This window comes from Daucus carota, chromosome 9 (genome assembly GCF_001625215.2).
Source record: "Daucus carota subsp. sativus chromosome 9, DH1 v3.0, whole genome shotgun sequence".
Taxonomy (NCBI): Eukaryota; Viridiplantae; Streptophyta; class Magnoliopsida; order Apiales; family Apiaceae; genus Daucus; species Daucus carota.
The window spans coordinates 13678235-13686203 of record NC_030389.2 but is presented as its reverse complement, the minus strand read 5'-3'; the positions used below and the strand labels follow the sequence as shown (position 1 = coordinate 13686203).

The 7969-nt window shown below is 34.3% G+C and overlaps 1 long non-coding RNA gene across 1 annotated transcript; it reads right to left on the bottom strand.

The window, feature by feature from the left end:
* Positions 1–230: 230 nt before the first annotated feature.
* LOC135149382 (uncharacterized) lies at positions 231–4845 on the bottom strand. The gene is made up of 3 exons (XR_010287841.1): positions 4363–4845; positions 570–1317; positions 231–351 (listed from the first exon to the last, which is right to left on the bottom strand). It is a non-coding gene; the product is annotated as an uncharacterized LOC135149382 (long non-coding RNA).
* Positions 4846–7969: the final 3124 nt, after the last annotated feature.

Here is a 7969-nt window from a genome sequence, read left to right as displayed (position 1 = left end):
CTTCCTCTAGGGTATTCTTGAGCCGAGCTTCTTCTTCCTTTGTAGCAAATACTTCATCCTTGGCTTCTTTAAGTGCATTAACCAACCTGCTAACTTCTTTTGTCATTAAGAGCATTCTTCTTCGGATTTATTAATGCAATCCATTAGATGAATCTCTTTAAACATCTCATTGTTTAAAGCTTGGATTTTTTCATACTTCAAAGTATCACGCTCACAGTTGAGAGATCATCTCTCAAATTTGTTCCTTGGCGATATTAAGACTACGCTATGAAATCTGAAGATCATCTCTCTGTGATCCTATTGACATTTCCAGTAATCCCACTTTTTCTTTAAGAGAAGCAATTTCAGATTCTGCATCATGCAATGAACCATTACCTTCCACTAACTATTTCATGATCAAGTCCAAAGACTCTGATGCAGATGTTTCCAGCAGGTTGCTTTCTCAGCATGAGAGTGAATAAACATTTAGCTATGGTTTAATTTAATTGACTTATTTTTTGAATAAATGAGAGCGACATCTCGTATAATTCTAAAAATAAGGAAATAAATATACATAAATATGCACTAACCTCACAGCCATCCCCCAGGCCTGATCAAAATTTTGAAGCACCATTTGCATCACAAAAAGATCCAAAAGACAGCAGATCTGTTCACCAGAAATAATAACGTAACCATAGGATCGCGGAAAATCTGACAGCAAATTCCAGCCACGTCTGCAAACCAGAACGTGATCCCAGCCGAGGCACTAAACACATACCAGCAAAATCCATTTTAACACAACACATACTATTGCAGCATAACAGATTTTGCATATAAGACCATGCCTCCCTTTGCGGACGACAACATCTTAAAATAGAGAATCATAGCACATCGGATTGCTCTGCATATGGCACCAAAAACCACTGCAAAGCACTCTAATCCAACAATTGCATATGAAGAACTTTTGTTTAGAAAGATAACACATAAATGTGAAAATAGTTATCAAAGAAGTAGGTTCAAATGATTTTAATAAAAATACTTAATGAATAATTCTAATTAGGAGACGAACCCCTTTTCATACGTGAACCATGATTGATAGGTTAAGAAAAAATCAATTTGTAAATTTCTAATTGGTTACAACTATAAACACACAATCTTCACTTTTGGATTCCAAGTCGGGACTTTGAAGTCTGAGGTAAATCCAAATCATCATGTCCAACCTAGCTCAAACAGTATCTTCGACCATTGAATCCCTTTCCACTCTCACGGTCAGCTGGTGTCGTAAACACTTTACCATCAGGGGATCTGTACGAATTACGATGCAAAGTACTCGAACACCTGATGAAGACAAGCACAAGAATAGTTGAGGAACATATGATGAGCCTATGATCATCCATCCATATCAATAATAACGAAGTCATTCACTTTTTCACGAGGACTTGCATTCTAATGCGCTTTTCATACTTGAAATGTGTTATATATATATATATATATATATTATGACCGGTAAAGCAAAATGTATGTAACTGATATATATAATGGTCTGGAAAACAAAAGGTATGTAACTTATATATATATAGAGAGAGAGAGAGGTGGCAAAATGTGTAATTGGTTTGGTTTTGGTTCTCATAAGATGGATCCGGTTTGGATAAATGAACCAAAATCATTTTCAAACCATATGTTAATAAATGTGGTTATGGTTTTAGTTTAAATTATGGGTAAACTAGTTTAAAAAGTAAAAATAAGTATTATATAATGAATAAAAATGAATACACTAAAGTGACAATAAAATAAATAGTAAATATAACAATAACATGTTTAGTGAAACTAAAATTTAAATATAGAAAATCGTAATTTAAATTTGATAAAATAATAATTTCAGTAAAACGATAAGCAAAAAGATGAAGGAAAAAAAACACAATAGTGATTCATTAAGAAACTTAAAAGAGAGAGACAAATGTAGTTAGATCCATATTCTATGAGAAATGTGACACTAGAAACCAACCAAATTCATTTCCCTAAATGTGATTTCATATTGATCCAAATTCACATGGTTTTGTTTGGATTGGTTTAATGGTTTTACAACCATATTGCCACCGGAACTTCGGAGGTTAAATTTAAGTTTGTGATAAAGTTTTTGTTTGAATTAGGTTTCTTAGGTTGGGTACATCTAAATTGGGTTCTTCCACCGTCTTTGCCTGCTTTTTACCAAACAAAGGAAACTCTTGTGAAACTATATGTCAGGTATGAGTCTTTCGACATTGTGAACGGTGTGCCAGTGGAAGGGAGGTACCTCTGGATTAGTTTAAAGCCATGATAAAGTACTGCTAGCCAGTGGCGGAACCAGTACTAAAATTTAGGGGGTATAGTGTTGTATGGTTCACCAGTGTTCGGGTACGAGGTATGTGATCGGGTACATAATACGATAGTTCTCGTGAATCGGGTACGAATCCTCGCGAATCCGATTCTTTCATCTTTATCATCTACCCAACTCCTTTCTTTTCTTATTATGTTTTAATAAATTACGTTTCTAAAACAATTTCAATCAAGAGAGTGTCAAGTTATCTTCCTTTCTTATATCGCTTAAGTTAAAGGTGTATTCGTTTTCTTCAAGAATAATGAACCAATGTGCTCGGTTTAACCATCACAAGCCCTAACATCAAATTATGTTCATCAAAGAGCGGAACCCCACATTATATACATCAAATAGCGGTTCATCCAATTATGTACCACTCAATTGTTCAAAGTTCAAACTCTAGCTAATTGTTGAAAAATCCGGAACCCCCAATTAACAATCTCTTTATACAAAATCACAGCAGATTAAAAAAAAAAATAAAGAATAACAATTTATCAAAGAATCAATTAAAATATCATACCTTGAAATTTTGAAAGTAAGTTCCTCTCTATGATATTTATAATTAAGCGGGGGCTAAAAAAAATTACACCCTCCGTCCCATAATAAACGTCCTCTTTTTTTTTTCAAATTTTTTTCACGCATTTCCAATCTTATAAAAAGCATATATACTTGTAGACATTATTTTCTCGTATTTTTTATTTTGTATTAAAATTTGAACATCCTATTTTTATACAAAACAAAAAAACACGAAAAAATAATATCTACAAGTATGTTTTATATAAGTTTGGAAATGCGTGAAAAAACTTAAAAAAGGATACGTTTATTATGGGACGGAGGGAGTATATTGACATCAATAATTCAGCGGGGCTAAAAAAAATATATTGTTTTTTCGAGTTGAGGGGGATCTAGCATCCCTAACCCCTTTCGGCCACAGCTGCTAGCATGCCAAGAAGCCCAAAGAAACTACTCAGAAGCAATATAGAAGGCTCTGGAAGCCCAATACTTGGACTAATATAAAATATTTGTTGAGATTTATTTGTGTGTCTTCCCTATGGGTGGATAGGTTTTATCACGGTTTCGACCTTTGTACCACATCATTAAATCTCATTCACATTAATTTGCACAGTATATAAAGAACTTTAAATTTTATGAAAAGCTATAATCTTATACCTAACAGAAGCACTCGTAATGGCCATATATATTCTACCTCATAATTAGTTGGTGAATAAAAAAAACAAATCTTCATGGATCTCAAATTCACCTAATTAAGCTATTGTGTGGCCTTGAATATAAACAAATATTTAAACGGTCTTTCTAATGTGTGCCCAAGGGCACACAATAATCATTGAATTCTATAAAAATGGTTTATTCTGATTGGTGGAGTTGATGTGAATGCAGGGGGCCCATTATCATTTATTATTCATCCACCAATCGAAAGGGGCTATTTTTATTGGAGTTAGGGACTATTGTGTGCCCTTGGGCATACCATAGAAAATCCCATATTTAAATTACTTGAGAAAAATATAGAGAAAAATATTTTGATCAGCATTAGTTGAGAGTATCTCGAAGAAACTATGTAGATCTGCATTGCCTTGAAACTTTTCTGGTGATATGCCATACTATAATAGAATGTATGATGTTAGATAAGTCATATATATTGTCATAAAATTCAAATATGTCGAAACAAAAACTATACTAACAGAAAAAGTTATCTATGGCTACAAACGTCGCTCATGAATCCATATACGGAATATATAAAAAAGCGTTGTCATTTAGTCAAGGCAGCTTAACTCTTTCAATCAAAAACTGTTGAGAATAAGCCCACATAAAGCATTAATAGGCTAATTTAATGTTGCTAAGATGGGTGGTTATATAATACATACATAAACTGAGGTGATGCAACTATACATATTACAGGATTAAAAAAATGAAGTACCACTTACTTGACAAGAGGATAGGGGAACCCACCAAGTTAAAGCCAAATGATCATAAGATAACTTAATCACTTGCGAATTTGCATGACTCACCTTTTGGTTTTGCATTGCTGAACAATCAGTCCTTGGCTTTCTGAGCGAATTTGGAGAAAATCTTCAAACACATGTAAACAAACAATTGATTCATAGCTTCAGTACATAGCCACTTATCACACTATATGCATATAAGATACAGCCAGACAATTCTCTTGCAAATATGAAAATACTTAAAGAAAAAAATATTACTTGGCAGACAAGAATTCACATACCTTTGAAATACTGTTCCTTCTATATTTTTGTTTTGCATAAATTCTAGTTTCGAAGCTTGATCTGATGCGCTAAAAAGGCTTGAGAATGTCCCTGTCCTAATGCAAAAATATACGTGATTCAAAAATTTACAAGAATACAAAGCTACAGATTTCCAGAACTTATGCAATTAAGTTCAGATAAAAGACGTATGGAATGACTGTGACTGCATAAAAGAAGTCTGATACTATAAGAAGGGCACATTGACATAGGCAGCAAGTCTAGTGTCTATGTAATGAGTTTGAAGATTAAAACAGGAAAGAGAAGTGGTGCATCCTTATCTAATTGATACAAACTCGAGAATGCAGTTGGATTCATGTCAAAAGTACACACGAACACGCTAAAGCGCAAGCCTCATTAAGGTTCATACTTGAAATAGATATACAAGCTAGTGTTCAAATACAGACCAAAAGTAAAATACAAACTACAAACTAATATAAGCCATTAGATCAATATAATCTAATGGCCCCCCTATAATTCACCACACTCCATAAACCTGTACCCTCTCACACATGATTTCACAGAATCCCACCGTTTTTAATTTGATTTTTCCCGTCAATCGGTTAACTTTTTTTTTTTGAAATCCGACTTCACTCTATTTTGCTTCATCTCCCAACACTCAATTTCTGTACAATATTTGATATGTTTCAATGTGATTTATAAGTTTTTTATTTTGGTTTTTAGTTTTTATTCTAAGAGAAGTTTGTAGTGTGTGTGTGTGTGTGTGTCTATATATATATATATATATATACTCCCTCCGTCCCTTCCATTTCTTTACACTTTCCTTTTTGGGTGTCCCATCCAATTCTTTACATTTTAAAACTTACCAAAAATAGTCAATGGGTCCCACCACTTCTCCACTTTTCTTTCCTTTTCACACTACTTTTACTCCACTATTTTCTTTTTATACATTAAAAATCAATGGGTCCCACCACTTCACCCACTTTTCTTTCTCTTTTCCACTACTTTATTCATATTTCTTAACCTCCGTGCCCAACCCATTCGATAAGAAATGGGAGGGACGGAGGGAGTATATATATATATATATATATATATATATATAGGCTCATGATCAAATAGAAACCAATTTTAAAATAAAAACTAGAAACCAATACAAGTTAGTGATATTCTCAGTACAATTTAGTGATTATCTCTTTAGGATTTAGTGATCTGTGCTGCAGAATTTAGTGAAAACTCAATCTCCAGATATTAACCAGCTTAGAATCTCCAGATCTGTTCATGTTTTCGATTCAGATGGTGGTGATAGTGGTGGAGATGGTGGAGGTGAAGGTGGAGATGGAGGAAAGATGATTGTAGCGGAGGTTTGGGCGGCTTGAAGTAGGGGGTTGGAGCGTTGCCGGAATAGTGGCGGCTCCGCCTTTGAAGTTGAGTCGAGGTGGAGAAAGAAGTATGAACGAATCTGAAGGAGGTTGAAGCGGCGATTAAGATGGGCCTGGTGAAGATGGAGGTGTGGAGGTTGTGTTGTTAAAGAAATAATGGAGGTGGAGGTGGAGATGGAGATGGAGGTGGTGGTTATGGAGGGGGTGGGCGGCATAGAGGTGGTAGTGGTTATGAAGGAGGCGACGACGGAGGTGGTGGTAGTGGAGGTGGGGTTGGTGAAGATGGAGGTGGGTTTGATGAAGATGGAGGTGGAGATGGGGTTGTTTAAAAATTCAGTGGTATTTGCTTTAGGATTTAGTGATATTTCAGTTTGGTTTTTAGTTTCTAGGATAAGGAGGTTTCTATTGGAGTAAAACTCTATATATATATATATATATATATATATATATATATATATATATATATATATATATATATATATATATATTATGGCCTAGAAAGCAAAAAGTTGTACCTGATCACAATCAATAAGATTGAAAAATAAAGAGTTACTTAATTTTAGTTACATGTAAAACTGAATAAAATATGGAAGCGCTAGAATAATAGGAAAATTAGATGGGGAGGCTTGAGAAATGCCACGTCATCCTCTGAAGAACATCCTTTACATAAATATAGAGAAGACTATTAAATGCATATAAACAAGCCGTTTTTATGGCACACCAATAGAAATGTATTGAATAGAGATTGCAATATAATTGAATGGAATTATAATCCTCTAATTTTCGGGAAAATAATGTAGTTTGTGCGGGATTATAATTGCTTGAACCAACTAGGGCTGTGGCCAAACCCGCACGGATTTGTTTTCGGGCTCCTCCCAAAAGGCCTCGTACTAATGGATTTTGTGGCTGCTTATATTCAAGAAAAATCTTCTTTATCTTTCCAATGTGGGACTTGGTTTGAATCCACTCAACATTATGAAGCTATATAATATCGTGCTAGCACATGATGGCATAAATCTTGATCTTTTGTGTGCAAAATTCCACACTTCCGTTGAGAATGTTTATTTTTCTCTGACCTTTACTACTTCTCTAGTTGTTTATGTATTGAATATTGAACTTACGGGGACAATCTTTATTCTAATTCACAATCCTTAACCATTATGTTTTATAGCAACATCCTCCATCATCAGTCCATAGGTTCCTTCTTTTGTTGTGTGATCAATGTTTGTTTTAACAAAATTGTAGTAATGAGGGAAAGGTTTGCAAAAGTTACTGCCTAGGTGATTGTGACATATGATTTTTGTTTTTAATCTACATGTCTGGTGAGTGATATGAGGCAATGGAGTCCCATGTCCACATTGTGGCCTTGTGAAACTGGTAATGTTGAAAAATTGAGCCATTAATTAGTATTTACGTTGTTGTTGACCAATAACGGGGAATATCCGAGTTTCACGTGTATTTGAAGTATGTTTCAAATCTGGGTTTAGTCGCATCTTTGTATAGACAGTTCAATTTAGCCTTTATATGTGCATTACTGATGTGTAAAATAATATCTACCCCAAGTGCACGGTGCCTGTTGTAAACAGATACTAGCAAGTACGGGTCGAATCCACAGGGAGACAAGTTTCAAGAACCTTAATCTGATTATTACAAATTGTTCCACAAGACAAATGAATATTGAAGATTTTTACTAACTAAAGAATGAAATGTAAAATTGATTTATATAAATTAACTAAAGTCTAGGACAATTCAGGTCCACCGCATGTTTACACCAAAACTATAAATCTGCATATAACAATTCAATGAGTCATGTAATTAGAGCGGTTGTTAAATTTCTCTCAATCATTAACGCTCTGAGGAATCCATTGATACCCTCGCACTCAATTTCAGTCCCGCTAATCTTATGTGTGCCTCTAGTAAGTACATCTCTCGATCTTGTACTCCTATTTGCATGCAGTCAATCTATGATATTGGCCAATAACATAGATACATCAAGACATATAGACTAAAATTAC